The sequence below is a fragment of the Protopterus annectens genome, chromosome 15.part0, assembly GCF_019279795.1.
Source record: "Protopterus annectens isolate FY-2018-M chromosome 15.part0, PAN1.0, whole genome shotgun sequence".
Lineage (NCBI taxonomy): Eukaryota > Metazoa > Chordata > Ceratodontiformes > Protopteridae > Protopterus > Protopterus annectens.
In genome coordinates, this window is record NC_056749.1 from 285242085 (window position 1) to 285259362 (window position 17278).

Below are 17278 nucleotides of genomic sequence, written 5' to 3' on the forward strand. Positions count from 1 at the left end.
GGAATCCCCTAGGGTCCTGTGCGTGGACTTCTCCTCTTTGGCACCTAATTTTCTGAAATTAAAGCCAATATTAATGGGCTCTGGTGTATTAAGTTTGCAGATGACTGCAAGTTAAGAGCAGTCATTGAATCTCCAAATTAGCCATCCTGCAAGAAGGCTTGTCTCAGACAAATAACTGATTCTAAAATCATGGACTGAAACTACATGCCGCAAATGCATTATTGTATCCTTTGAGAAGTCATCTACCCAAGGGAACTACCACATGCATGTATCTATCCTGGCACATGCAGCAACTGGAATGACCACAAAGATGCCTTACTAAAAGGATAAAATACATAAAAACATGTCTTAGAAGGACTTACTTTAAGCCCTGTTAGACAGAGGTCGATCTACAACTTTGAAAACTGAAATAAACAAGCTGGACAAACAGATTAAGCATAGTTTTAGACAAGATCAAGAACATTTTGATGAAAATTTATATAAAGATACTGAGCATAATAGGAAACCTTTTATAGATACATAAGATGTGGAAGGAGTAAAGATACAAAAACTGATAAACTTTGTGCAGATTCTAAAATTTATTTTCAGACACAACAGAATATAAATATATTTACAAAATCTTATGCCACACAGTTTGGCTCCACAAAAGGGGTGGTAAGTTGTCCTAGTGACATCCAGATAACCCCAGATATTGGAATCAAATTAGATTATATTGAAAAAGAACTGTGCAAACTGGATCCAACCAAAGTGCAGGGATGAGATGGAATAAGTAATGACCTGAGAACACTTCAGCAAGAACTTACACTACCATTATATCTATTATTCACTAGGTCATATAAATATGGGAAGATTCCTCAAGATTGGAGACATGCACTTATTAAACATGTCTTTAAGGGAAAGGAGAGTAGGACAAATCCAGAGTCATATAGACCCTTAACCCTACTTTCATGTTGTGGAAAAATAATGGAGAAGGTAATACTGGATAAGTTAGTGTCAGAACTGGATAGGTTGGGACTTGAAACCATATATCAGTATGCATATGTTGAAAATAGATCTATTACCACCTGTAACATGATGTTGTATAACAATATAACAACAGCTGTTAATGAAAAACTGTGCTGTGATGTGATTTATATAGATTTAACTTCAGCATTTGACAGGGTCATACACAAAACATTGATCAATAAATTAGTACACCTAGGTATTGATGAATTGTTGATAAGATGGATAGCTGCATGGCTTACAAATAGGAACTTGGCAAGTATCACATACCAACTGGACAGGCAAAATCCTTGGTTATAGTCAAGGTGTCCCACAGGGCTGTGTCCTAGGCCCTTACTTGTTTAGATTGTATCTTTCAGACCTTACTTTTTCATCTGAGGTGTTCTACGGTCTATATGCTGATGACCTGAAATTGGGTAAACTGATTACAAGTGTTACAGATAAGGCATGTCTGCAAAGTAATTTGACTAAATTGACCATTTGGGTGCAGGAGAATAACATGTTGATAAATACATCAAAAACTAAGCATATGAGATTTGGGAGACATAAACTGAAAGGTGACTAATACAGCACACAGTGATTGAAATCGTAGACTCATTTAAGGACCTAAGTATATGGGTAGATTCAGCTATGAGTTTTTCTAATCATATCAGCCAATTGACTAATGATAGTTATAGAAGTATAGGTTATATAAAAAGATTTATAAATTCTAAGAAAGCAAACATAATGAAGTTATTGTTTGTTAGTTACATTAGACCCAAACTTAAGTATGGAATAACAATATGGAAAACCTATAGGAAAACAAGCATGAATAAAATAGACAGAGTACAGCGGATATATACCAAGGGCATCCATGGATATGAAAATCTAAGTTATTATGAAAGACTAAAATATCTGAACTTGTACAGTGTCACTTACAGATATTTAAGTGGAGATCTTACTCAGGTATATACGTCATTTAGGGACAACTACCTCTAGGAATGTTTGGGTTATCAAAAAGTACTAGAGAATCATCAGATAACCTATGTAGGAGATTCTATAGGAATGAGAAGTGCTGGTTAACTGGCAGAGTACCTGATGTATGAAACAGGCTACCAAATTACATTAAATTACATTAAAGCAAGTACTAGTTTAGATATTTTTAAGAACAGCCTGGACATTTATTATGGGAACAAGTGTTTTGGTATAGTGGCAAGTTAGAAGGGCATTAATGCCCATGCTTGAAACATTTGTATGTATGTACATATATTTCGTATCCTACAGACTGCTATGAGGTGACCTGTATCTGGCATAGAAGGCATCATCTGACCCCATTACTGATGGATTTACTGTACATCTGCAAGTCAAATGGCATCAGAAATACTTGGCCTAGGGATCTAAACCTCTTTTGCAACATCAACAGAATGGCCCGAAGGTACAGGTATATCTCACAGAGGATACTGCTGCTGTGGAACAGGCTCCCTATCCACATAAAACAAAGTCCATTCTTATCCATATTAAAGAAAGACTTAGACCAATGGATAGGAAACAGAAACTTTAGCCCAGGACTACCACTCATACTACTACTAATGGACACTGGTAGCTTTTAAATCCTTTATTTTATGCACGGGTTACCTCAAATTATCTATGGCATGATCCCAGTTATTCTCATTAGGGTTAATATATAATTATTGATCATGGCATAGGTATAGCCAATCTGTAATCAAATAGGATAGGTTATTTTGAGCACAAAAAGGGAAACTGGCTAGGCTTAAAATGGTCCACAAGGGCAGCTAGCCTAATACAAACCTATGAACAATAAGCAAATTCATTAAAATTCATGTATTTCTCAATCCCCACAGGGAGAACACTGCAGACTAATAAGCAGCTATAGCACCCATCTGAAAGACAGTTTGATGTAATACTGGATAATGCTTTATCAAATAAAATGACAATGCTCTATTAATCAGGCATGAGTAAGCAATTACAATAGAGGAACACATTTAGCCTTATTGTACAATGAAACAACCCTAGGAAACTCTTAGCAGATGAAAAATGGACTGAAACTAAATACTAAAAAGTGCAGTATCATAACCTTTGAATGACATCCCCTCCTATCTTCATACTGTCTAGACAACAAAACTCTACAAAATGAAAATGTAGTTAGGGATCAAGGTACTTTGATTGATATTTCCCTCTATTTCTGACCATCATGTAGCAAAGGTTGTCAATAAATCTTTCCATTTAGTCCAGCTAATTGCCAAAGGAATATCATCAAGGTCTAAATATGTAATCAGTCATTTAAGCTCAGCATTGACAGGCCAGTTTTCAAGTACAAGACATATGAAACAACTAGAAAGACCACAATAGTTCTTAACCAAAAGATCTGTAGGTCTAAAGTCCCTTAGCTAACCAGGAAGAGACTGGAAGCTGTTTCCCCTCATTCAGTGTCCTATAAACTTTTGAATGGAGATCTCTGTCTTGCTTACCACACCATTAGAGATCTGACTGTCCTTGACCTCCTCTTTTAATGCAAGCTCAATATCTCCACCTGTAGTAGGAACAGAGACCCAAGTCTTTTTCAACAGCTACATAAAACACAATGCAGGGAGAGGTTTGCAACCAAGCACCTCTAATACATGTCAAATAAACTTCTCCTGAATAATAAACAGCCCCACTGTCATCCATTAAACATAAACTAGATGACTGGATAGGTATCCACAAATTTACTGCAGGACTGACTGGTATGCCACTCCTGAAGAAAGGTGGTGCTGCCTGAAGGAAGTTATTGGCACGAGAAGAATAGCCATAAGTATCAGTGGCCATGGACTTTCTATGAACCTATGGCAAAAGCAAAATGGAGTCCCACTGAAACATGTAAATAACAGCTGTTCCTACAAGAGTAACAATTCCATTTACTACAGAAGAGTATCAATATCCTCATTACTGCTAATACAAATAAATGCAAAACATAAAATTTACATTACTGCATTTGAATAAAGTATACAAAAGTATAAAAAAAACTTTTTGAAAGTATAAGAAAGTTGTCCTTTGTTATCAGTTTTATAGTTAGAACTATTCCATGAGAAGGAACTGAGCCTAGGTAAGCTATTTTGAAAATGATGCCACATTATATCAGAAGCTGAATGTCTGGTGTATAAATCTTTCCATTCTGACTGCTTTGGGCAGGTCGGCAGTTGTGATGTCAAATCCTTTCCAAAGCTATCAGTTTTTTTGTTTCTTATCTGCTACCAGAGAACAGAATGCATGGGCTGTAAAGAGAAGTTTTATGTATCTTAATAATGGAGAATGGCCTTGTGAGAGGAAATAAGGCTTTATGCACCCAGTCTGCAAAGTACACAGCTGATTCAGTGTGGGAAGTATAGTGTTGTGATAGGTGCCTACATAGATATTGTCCTTTGAAATTGCTGAAAATGTGACGAAAAGTATACTTAGTGCCATTCTGTATGGCAGAAATTATTGAAAATGGTCCAGTCTATTTTTTTTTGGAGTGAAGCAATTGGATCAGTTAAATTATTACTGAATATAAATGAGTCCCCTTGATTAGTAATACTGTCTTGTGATATGCTAGAGTCCAAAAACTCCAAGCTAAACAGCCTTAATCGCTTAATAGCATAGTGGTGAGGATTCAAGATTGTTCTGCAATGTGCTCACCTCCACGTATACAAGTTGTAGTATCTGTTCCTAATTCCGTATCTGCCATAACACAGTGCTGAATAGTCCTCTACCATGAAGATGTGCAGCACTGCATAGAGCTGGCCATTTGGCCATGCTGAATGCTAGTGTGGCATTCTGGGAAGAAAGGCATATGCCAATTAGACATACACTCTCCATAGAAATACCACCAGGTTGCATCTGCATGACTGGCTGCTCCCACCACACTGCAGTACTGAACACAATCAAAAGGCAGTATTCAACCACCTGCCAAGAGCAGAAATCAGGGATTGAGGGAACCACAAGGCAACAGGGAATACTCTTAAAGAAAGTGCCATAATGGCACTAACAGCACAATGGGGATTGGGGGGTGGGAGGATAAACTAGACCACCAGGGATTACTCTTACATGTAAGAGCCATAAAGACACAACATGGATCTGAAGAAGTTCAGAGTATGCTGCAGGGTGAAACTGGTAAAAATTTTTACTTTTTTTAAAATAAAAGTTTCATAATTCTAGTGGTTCTGGATATATCGCTTAACACACATATCCTGTTTTTATTGGTTACTGGTGTGCACAAGTAGTAACTGAAGACAATGTTTGATTACTCTTAACTGTAAGTGCTGTAATGGCATCAACAGCAGTACAGGGATCAGGGGTGGGGGATTTACTAGACCAGCAGGGCATAATAAATACATGCTGAAATGGTACTTCAAGAGTTATGGGAGGTGGGGGGACCATGGAAGGGTAGATGGGCTAGGGAACTGTAGTGTTTGCGTCTGTGTGTTCATGTTGTTGGTACTTGTGGGTGTGTCAGAGTGACTGAGGGTATGACCTATAGCAGCAGTAGTTTATGCTGTGCAGATCAGCAATTATCTGCACGGCATGGTAATAAATGCAATTCATAGACATACAAATTAGCCAACAATGAGATCTTATCTCGCCATGGCTAACTCATCTCTGAATTGCAGACTGGAAAGTCATGGGAGAAGGCCCATTTTAGCATGAGCCATACACTCATGCTAGGGCCATTTATTGAATCCCCAGGAATGCTTTCACACTATGTACATGCAGAAAGTTTACAATCTTCATGTAAGGACATTGAAAAAGCTTGTTTATCATTTCTTTTTCATTGTGAAAATATAATGGAGACCTGGGAACCACTACTGACTTATGTGTACAACATTCAGACATTGCGGCAACATTTTTTTTTCTTTTGTTATATTGACAGTAAAATTCCAACTGCACAAGTCATTAGCTGCCCCAGTTTTATTTATTTATTTAGTTAGTTATTTATTGACTGTCTTTTCTTTACTGAGATGGTCAGACTGGACATCCAGGCCCATTTTCAGCTGAGGCCCGGGGAGTTAAGCTCCATTAGAGTTATAAAAAAATGAGAAATAGAATTTACAGAGAGCAAAGACTCAGTTTCTTAACAATACAAATAGGGTTTTAGAATCATCCAGTGGGTAATAAAATCAAGACAGAGCTAAATACAATTTGATTTCTGTAGGAGTGTTATACAATAACAAATAGTTTGCATTTACATATACAGCAATATACAAAATTATTTTACAAAGGAGTGATGAAAAGCAGTATACAGTTATAAATACAGATAGAATTTATTTACATTTATATAATAAGGTAGGAGAGCTTGAAAGTTAGGGGATGGCGATAGTCTAGAGATCTGAGAAAGAGAGAGTCAGTCAGGGTGTGAACAAGAACCGAACCAGGATGACTGTAGGTGCTATTTTAGGTTGTACATAAAGTTAAATGCAAAGCTGTCCTGTTTTAATGGGATAGGCAGGGAGTTCCACTGTCTGGTAACATAGGATGAGTATAACGAGTCTCTAGCTGTATTACAGGATTTAGAAGTTATTAGCAGGCTCTGGCTACGTGAGTGAAGGCAACCTGGTAGGCAGTATGGATTGAACCTGTTTTGCAGAGAAGGGCATGTGTATGTTTTGTGAATTATTTTGTCGACAATTTGAAGTTGAGTGAATGTAGGGTGATTAGGTAGTTCTAGTCAGTTGAGCTTCTTTATTGTTAAGCATTGCTGCGCATGGTAGGATACATTAGCTGCAAACTTGGCTATTTTGTTAAAACTTGCCTCTAATTTATTTACTAGGATGGTTTGAATGTTGGGAAGTATGAATGATGCATAGAGATGGGAGGGGAAAAAGAAGGATGATGCTAAGGATTTTCTTGAGGAGTCTGTATGGTAGGATTTGTTTTGGTAGAGGAAGGCTAGATTTTGATGTGTTTTCTTTTTTTCAAAAATGTTTTTATTTTTTAACAAGAACAATGAACAAACAACTATTTACATTTATAGCTATAATAAACTATATACACAGTCCATAACAAAAATGTGTATGTATGTATATATATATATATATATATATATATATATAGCAAGGAAATCATTCAATATTTCTCCAGTAAAGATTGCAATTTTTCCCAAGCAATTAGTTTATGTGTTAAATTTTTTGTTTTCAACTTTATGGCAGAGATTTCTTTATCACATATAGATTTAGCTAAATAAATAAATTTATTATTAAATGAGAGAGGCGATTCAGATTTCCAGTTCTTTGTTACAGCTTTCCTTGCTACTGCTAGAATTGACCATAACATATGCATTTGAGTTTTAGGTATAACTTCTGGAACTGGTACATTAAACAAGATGAGAGAGTCAGAAATGTTACAATTATCATTCCATAAGGCTTTACAGAAATTTCTAAATTCATTCCAAAATGAGGATACTTTTTCACAAATGACAATCATATGGAACCAATCAGTGTATACTGACTAAATCTCCAGCATTATGTGTCATTCTTTTTATATAGTTTTGCAATTTTGTGTGGCATCAAAAAACACTATGTAGGAACTTCCATGTATAGAGTCTCCAATAGGGAGAGGCTGTTGATCTTCCTGCTGACTTTAAAAAAAAAAAATTTTTGTTATTGGTAGTAAATTCTTCTCTGTTTATTTTAGTAGAATAATTCCAATAAGAGGCATCTATAAAGCTAAAGTTAGCTTTAATGGTTTTGTAAATCATGGATATAAATGAAGTGCCTCTTAGAGTACCACTGATAACATCATACATTATGTCTAGTAATTTAGGTGTATTTTCATTATGCATTTCTAATGATAGTATAGTTTTGTTGTAAAAAAATTCCCTATAGGATTGGATATCTAACCAATTACTATTTTGTAAACTATATCTAGCAATTAAGACGTCAGCTGAATATATTTTGTTTATAGACAGAAATTGGTTCCAGAATAACAGATTACTCTTTTTAAAATCTAGCATTTTGTTACTATCAAAGTAGATTAAACACTCTTTAGTGAAGGCAATTGGAAAAATGGAAATTATTAGGTTTTTAGTTAAGTCTTTGGACTGTATAAGTCTTTTAAAATTTAGCAGTTTCTGATTAATGAGAGAACAGGATTTTAGTTTCTGTTTATTGTCCTGCATATATATTTTTATTGACCATATAAAAATATTCCTATCTATTTGAGTAAGTGGTTCAAGTAACACTCTATCATTTAATAGATTAGTTTTATGTATTACAGTAAAAAATAAACAACAACATCACTCAGAACGGTACAATAAAAGCAAGTAAATAAAAATAAAATAAAAGTACCAAGCCTACAAGGCTTAAAATAAAACCATTTTTTAATACACAAGAGAACAAGGTAAAACAAAGTAAGTGCTTTCACGGTTCTCACACAGCTTCATCAGACATTCTCAAAAGAAAGCAATTAAATAAGATTACAAAGAAACAATCAAACCAATAAAAGACAAGCCTCTAATTAAAAAGACTATACTAGTGTTTCAGAGGGTGTGCCTTCAAAAAAGGTTTTTAAGTAAAAATACCATTGAGACTTGGAGGTCTCTTTGCATTAAGAAGCAATATCCATTTCTGTTCTGCTGCTTCTGTACGATTGGGTAGGTCACCACCCCTGATATCTAGATCTAAAACCTGAAGTACAAAAAATTTAAAAACATGTGTTACCCCATTTTCTAAAGTATGTAATGCCAAAGCATTACTTTCTTTTTTATCCCTAATGCCCTTTTGGTACTCTAAAATCCTTTCTTTAAGGGATCTATTAGTCTTACTTATGTAAAAAACATGGTGCAACTGGTAGGAGGCAAAGTAAACAATGTTAGCTGTTTTACAATCAGCATAAAAACTAACATTAATGGTAAAACCTATGTTGGGATGTGTGTATGTTTGGAGGGTACTAATATATTTGCAAGCTGAACAGTTCCTACAGGGAAAGATGCCAGTCCTAGTAGACTCTAACCTATTGTTAATAGAGGAAGATCTATAACAAAGATGCTTCTTCAAGGACTTGCCCTCTGAAATACTAGTATAGTCTTTTTAATTAGAGGCTTGTCTTTTATTGGTTTAATGTTTTCTTTGTAATATTAGTTAATTGCTTTCTTTCTGTATTGAGAATGTCTGATGAACCGGTGTGAGAACTGTGAAAGGGCTTACTTTGTTTTACCTTGTTCTCTTGTGTATTAAAAATTTGTGTTATTTTAAGCCTTGCCGGCTCGGTACTTTTATTTTATTTTAGTTTTATGTATTACCTTCTAATATGACATGTATGAAGTATTGAACCATAACAATATTACATTGATAATAGCAGCATCAATTAGATTGATGTTAGGGAACCCAATACCGACTCTTTCCCAACTTGCTGTGCGTCTTTGTAAGGATATTTTGGGTTTTTAGGGTGCCAAAGAAATTTTAATATCATTCATTTTTTAATACATTTTTAAGTGGGGGCATAATTAAAGATTGACTTAAAAATAGAATTGTGGGTAGTAATATCATTTTGATTAGTGTTAATCTGACTTCGAAGGTACAGAATAGTTTGCTCCAGTTATCAGTTAAGCTAGTCATTAAATTAATTAGGCATTGATAATTAACTGAGATTGTTTCTATAAGATTAGATTTAATGTTTAAACCTAAATATTTATCATATGTAGTGTCCCATTAAAAATATTTGTATGTTGTCAACTTAATGGTGTCTTTCTTGTTTATTAAAAGCAATTGAGTTTTGTTATGATTGAATTTTAGACCTTATAAGCCTTCAAATAGGTGTATAGCACTAATTAAGTAGTCTATTGAGGTTTCAATGTCACCACTAGTTAGTAATAAGTCGTCATCAAGTAACTGGATCTTGGGTGATAAATCATTATTAAGTTTATAACCTTTAATGTTTGTAGTGTTTCTAATATAATTAGCAAAAGGATCTATGGCAAGGGCAAAGATTAAAGGAGATAATAGGAAACATTGTTTTTTACCTTTCAAAACTTTGAAAAGGGAAGATTAAAAAGAGCCAATCGTTACAAAGGAAATAGAACTTTCATAAAGCTTTTCAATTAACTTTAAAAAATCTAGAGAAAACATATATTCTTGTAATACTTTTAAGTAGATAGTGCCAACTAAGAGAGAGACAAAAGATTTTTCAATATCAAAACTTCTGCGGTGGTGGTGCTGCGGTAGCGTTGTCGCCTCACAGTAAGACGTTGTCCTGTTCGATTTTCAGCAAAAGCGTCTTCTGTATGGAGACATGCATGAATGGGTGTACCTTTCTTGAAAGTTGTGCATCAGAGCTGGCAACTCGGCCCGTAAAAATCTACTGCCAATCATTAGCGGAGCAGAGTTCCGCTGTGGCGACCCCTAACCGGGAAAAGCCGAAAGGCACAACAAGAACAACATTGTGGTCAGTTTGTTTTCTTTTTGTTAGCTATATTTATTAAAGAGAGGAGTCCTAAGTTATCTTGAAATTGTCTATTTATTATAAAACCTATATGGTCATTATACATCAATTCAGTAAGGTCGGTGTTTAGTCTGTTTGCAAGAAAAGCCATGAAAATCTTATAAGCTATGTTTAGAAGGGATATAGTCTATATGAAGAACAAGAAGTGGGTTCATTGTTTGGCTTCAGTATAGGGGAAATGAGAGAATATTTCCATAATGTCAGAATGTTTGATGTGTTTTTGACTTCGTGGAATGTATTTAACAAGATTTTTAATATGTTGTCAGGAAATATTTTATATATTTTAGGAATCAGACCATCTAACCCTGGTGCTTGGTTAGTTTTTAGATTTTTTATTTGATCTTTTAATTCCTTGAATGTAAAGGCTTTTTCAATTTTGGCAATGTTTAATGGGATATTTTCTTTGAGATATTCTCTTTTAAAATGTTATCTAAGATCTTGTGTCATTTGTAATTGGTTTAGTGCTATTTATATTAGTATAATATTTCTTGAATCAATGCAATATGTTTTTTATGTCTGATACTTTTATTCTTTTCTTGTTGTCTATATGTATAATTTCTTTTACATGTTTTTCTCATTTAGGTATTGTGATCTTATTTTATGTAGACTTTTGGGATTAACAGAATATGAGTGTAACGCATTTTCTCTACATTTTTATAATTTTTTTGCTGTAACATTTCTTGTTATTCTTTAATTTGTTTATATTGTCTAATACTTTTTATCATTTGGTATAATATTTAATTTTAGGTTATCAATTTAATTTTGTATGTCAATTAGCCTTTTATCCCATTCTTTTCATTTTAGTAGGTACCAGCTTTAATTTTCTCAGTATATGACAACCTTTAAGGTATCTCATAAAATTATATCTGATACCTCTCCGTTATTAATTCTATTTATTCTATAAATTTATTTCAGCTAGAATCCAATCTTTAAATCTTTTTATTTTTGTAATAAAAGTTGGAATTTTCTACCAAAAGTTCAGGGCTTCAGTATGAAAAGTTATATTTAAAGTAATAGCATTATGGTCAAATAGGGGGAAGGATATTATTGATGCATCTTCTATTTTTGATAATAAAGAATTGGTTATTAATATTTTATCAATATTAGTCTGTGTACCAGTCCTATATGAGCAATGTATGAATTTTAGGGAGCAAGATAATTTTATGTCACATGTATCTTTCAAGTTTCTTGAGTTGATATAATGAAGTGTTTTGCAACAGAAGAAACTTTAAAGCATTTAGAATTTGTTGTTTCATTTGGAGATTGATGCAGTTAAAATCACCTGCTAAAATCACCTCTCCTCTGGAGCATAAAGTAATGGTGTCTAAATATCTATGTACTGTTTTTTTACCAATTCCAGGAATCCAATAGGAGTTAATGAGAGTATAGCACTTTTTCTCAAGTTTAATTACTGATAATGCAAGCATTCCATCCTTATCTATGTAGGAATCTATAATCTCAGGTATCTGTAAGCCTTTTTCTTTCCAAAGAATTAAGACATCCCTTCTTTTGTGTTTAAATTGAGAACTAACCAGTGTTACATAATTCTTTAGCAATAATTTGTCTTGCAGAATTATGTGGGTCTCTTGCAGAAAAAAATATATCTGCTTTATGCAAGGAAAGATATTTGTTAACATGAGCTCTCTTTATAGTATTATTTAGCCCATTTACATTTAGAGACAGGCGTTTATGTTGACATTAACATATTGTATATTAAAAAAGTTTTTAGAATGTCTTCCTACTATAGTTTTAAGACAATTTGAAATATTACTTGTTATGGACAAACTATTATAATCAACATACAATTCTCAACAATATGTACAATAAAACCTCTGTTCAAGAAACTGAGTGTTCCTGGCTTTATATGTTTTCCATATAAGCCACAAATCCACCTATCCATATCATCTAGTATTAACTTTCTACTACTGCAGATAGAATATTTTTTAAATGGAGACAGAAAGATACAAGAATGAAGGAAAGCAAGAGAGAGAATAAAGAGAAAACCAATATGTATAGTGAGAGACCTGTGTAAAGAAGAATACACTTTTAATGTATCTGATTATAATAATTATAAAGTAAAATGACAACTATTTAAGTCACTATATAGTAGCTTCTATTATTTCTTATAAATTAGTTTAGACTAGCACTATTTTACATCATCAATTTTAAATATAAAGGTCCAGATGTAGTGTTTATTTATAGGTGTATGTCCATAAAGCTATAATTAACCAAACAAAATATTAATTTACTAAAAGAATATGAAAATAAACAGGTGAATTAAAATGAACTACAAGTCAAATGAACATGCTAGAACAAGAAATTGGCAGAAATATATTCATTGATATTTGAATAATATTTACTTGATGGCAAGAGAATTCAATACAAATGCTAGCAATCTAATTAATGCATTTAACTTTTTACATCTCATAAATTCATTTTTATTTCACTTTTAAATATCATTGAACTATACCAAAAATCTAGAATATAATTCTTATGCTATATTATAGTTCAGCTATACAGATGTCAAGAGATCATAGGAGGCCACTTGGGTGTTATGATCGCTTAGTTCATGGATGGAATATCTTTACTTATGAGGTGGACAATGTAGAAAGTCTTCCCTATAACGGGGGAAAAATGTTGGTCTAATCAGGTTGCTGTTTTATATATATATATATATATATATATATATATATATATATATATATATATATATATATATAAAATCAGTACTCAATCAATATGGGAGATACTCTGTGTTGAAAACTGCTCCCACCTGTATCAAATGTCATTAAGGCTTATGACACTACAGCAGGGCTATTGATGCAAACTGTATCTTTGCTAAGAATAAGTAAGTCATGTCTGATGTAATTGGACTACCTTGGTTTATCAACATCAATACATAAAAGGTGAAGATAGAGGTATACTTTAATTGTTTCATGATGCACAATGTCCACTATATCTTATTTTCAATCTATAAGTGCCCTGTATAGCATGATCCATAAATATAGAATGAGACTACTTAACCATAGTGAAATATAACTGAAAAGTCTGGTGCCCTAGAGTACAATTAACTCTACTTCATCTTTGCAGCTACAAAGTAATATATTTTATGCACCCTTAACTACACATTTTGCCAAACTTTAAAACAGTGAAAGCTCAAACTTTCATATTTTCAATATTCTATTCTTGATCTTTTTAACAGAGGTAGTAGCCCTCAGCATTGACCTTGTGCAACTGGAGAACATTATTAAATGCTATCAACATATTATAACATGTGGTCTAATGTTAGGCACTTCCAAACCTGAGATCTAAGTAAACCTGACATTATGGAGAGCATAAATCACGAATATATTTTTACTTAGCTTAAATAAACACATTGCAAAATGTATTTCAGTGTAGTTCTTATAATGATCAGTGAGCTAAGACAAGGCCAACTTAGTTACCTGTAATTTGTATTTACAGGGTATCAGCAAGTATACTTTGTACAGGATTATCACTTCTGAAGGTTAGTCAGGTGGCTCTATAAAAATACCTATGGCTTACTAATCACCCAGTGCAAGAAGTCTTGACAAACATTAGGGGAATGCCCAAAACAAGACACGTTATTAAGTCTTTGGACACTGAGGGGCGACATTAAATTATTGCAATTACACAAAATATTTAATTTGTCATGATGTAGATAAGATGTTGCATTTATGTCCATGTCATTACCAACCATATTAAGAGTGAACTGTTCACTGTACAGCATATAATAGCTAGGATACTGCCTTGTTGCATAAGGAATCTAGTCAAAGTATTCCTAGGTAATCTGTTAGCCTTTAAAATGAAGACATGCACATCATTTATTGGCAACTAAAACATCAAGGCTGTATTAATTGGCAGTTAGCTCTTATATTGTATTGTCTGTGGCATGGGTCCCACACCTTACGTAATTAGAGGACATCAAAAAGTTGACTATAGCTAGCTGATGGCCATCAAACAGGTAAGAAGAAAAATAATAGTAAAACCTTTACAGTAAATACAAAATTAAGTGTGTAAGCTATTTTGCTGTTGTGCTGTTGAAAAATTGCTGTAGACAGTTGGAATGTTGCAGAAAACAAAATGCTTACAAGAATTGTAAGTTTTACAAAGTGTATATCTTTCCGGCATCTCCATCCAGTAATGTGCAGCGGTAACGATTACTTCTACATTTCACGTGTCTAGGAGATGCATAGAATTTGCACATAACTGTACACCCAACAACAAAACAAATACTGAAAAGTAAGCAGTTTCATCAGATACATTCCCTCTTGCTTTGCAGTACCACACAGTAACAAGCTTGTGTGTGTGGACTACAGTAATAGGAAAATAAAGTAATTTTAAAAGATGTTACTGTCTGACCTGACAAGTGCCTTGTTATAATTAGACATGCATTAAAACACAAGCTTTTGAAGAAGCAGTGATCTCGAATAAAAAGCTACAGACAGCATAGGACATGTCAAATGTACAGTAATTCAAATTTTGAGATAGGCACTCAACATCACTGTATTCGAAATCTGTTTGCGGACCTTTAAATCACTGGTTTCCTTGTTGATTGATAAAGCAGGTTGCAAGATAAATTCCAACAAAACTTCTGCTGAATTAGAAAGGACAGTACAATCTAGCTTTACTTCTCTTTACATCTGGAGAAGTACATCAACCCTAACAAATCCAATGTTTGGCTATTAAGAATTTCACATCATCTAGCAAGGTTCACACCAGTTATAATCTGATAACTCAACTCTAGCAATCCAGATATTTAATGTCACTCAACAAAGGTATTTAGGCTTACTATTTAACCACACATCATCATTTGTACTACATATAGAGAAGGTGATTGAAGTGTTAACAGAATTAAAACTTTATTACATAACTTTCCATTTCCTGCCCACAACCTTGCATATGACCTGTTGCTAGCAATGTGCTTGTCCCCTTAAATATCTTCTATCAATGTTCAGATTCAATTCCAGCTCTAATACTGCAAAATCTCAATTATCAGAAAACAAAATGTGTCTGTTTGTATTGTCATCAGGCAGTCAAACACCTCTCTGAGTATTCTAAAAAGTATCAAATGACTTCCGGTTCAAAACAGAGCCATAATGGCACTTGCACATTAATATTCAAAATCATAATACGAGGGGTGGGCACTGCTCTAAGATGTGCACTCAAAAGGAATTCCCCTGCATGGAAGTGAATGCACAGCTCAAAAACACATGGTTAACAAAAAGCAGAAGCCAGCAACTGTGAGCTGTATGAACTCATTTAATTAGTTAAAAAATAAAAAAACACAAAGATAACAGACTGGTTTCTTTTCTTTTATATTTAGTTTGCTGTGCCAACCAGATTTATTAAATCTGTCGCCTATTACTCTTAAACACACCACACATTGTGAAATTAGGTGGACAGATCTAACAAATCTGATTGGCACAGCAAACTAAATATAAAAGAAAAGAAACTGGTCTGTTATCTTTGTGTTTTTTTTTATTTTTTAACTAATTAAATTAGTTCATACAGCTCACAGTTGCTGGCTTCTGCTTTTTGTTAACCACTGCTCTAAGAACCACATTTTTTTAATTATGGACCCAAGATAGAATATCAGAGCTAGCCAAGGTGATTGTATCACCATAAGAAGACCAGATTTGGTCCAACAATAAGTGAAACAGCAGTTAACAGCTGCCTGGTATAAATTTCCTCTAGACAAGTCTACTTTGTTTACTTTTAGAAACAGTGATCAATTTTAACTAGTGATTTAAGTAGCATTGTTACACCTACTGATAATGTATTTAGTAATTGCTTAAGCACACAGAGAAAAGTAATAGTCTGATATATAAAAATGTAAACATGACAACTGCTGTCATATTACTATAAATGCTGTAGGTACTTCCATTAAATTGCTAAATCGGTGCCTTAATATGCACATCTGTTCATCTCTCTATTTTACTGTAATGTTATTCTAGCTTACTATATGGCCATTAAAACCTGAAATGTGGTTTAATAGGGTCACTTGAGCAGCAAACTGGTTTACTTTTTGCTTAAACTATCCAGTCCAGCTTGGCCTGTTTCTGTAAAACCGCCTGCTGGCCAGATGTATTTGGCAGCAGACACGGTTAAACTTTTACCCACACATAGATGAACTTAAAAGAATATGAAAGGATTTTGGCTCTCATAGTTGATGGTTCACACTTGTTTTCTACTCTTCTATGTGGCACTGAGAGCACATTCCCTAGCCTGTGGAATATCCTGCATGTATTCACTTTTTACAGATCTGAGGGACACTAGGTCGCCTGGAAGTTGTATGCCCATTTACATCCTTTCTTCCTTTACCTAAATTGCATGAAATTTAATATGTCTTGTTTAACTGCCTATAAAATCTATATGCGTATATATTTCTATATTCTATACTTTGGATTTACGTATGTTAATGCACTTACAGCAGTGTGCAGATTCAACTTTTTAGCTTTAACTACAATTACAATGTTTTGCAAATTCATTTTGATGATGAATGTCTTCTGATGCTTATTCAGAGTAATGGTAACAATAAACTCTACATTATATTTATGTAGAGTTTTGGTTTTAAGAAGAAAAGTTCTTTTTAATCACACTGCAGTAGATTCAGTATCTTTCTGTTTTCTGATTGGACCGTTGAGTTTACTGTTATGTAATAGGTTCGAAGGTTATGAGCTGTTTCCTGGATACTGTTGCGGAGGTCTCTCAACAAAGATGAAGCCACACAGCAGATCCACAAGCTCGGGCCAAGCTCAGAAGTTGTCAAAAAATAATTTTTAAGGTGGATTAGTGGGAAATTTTT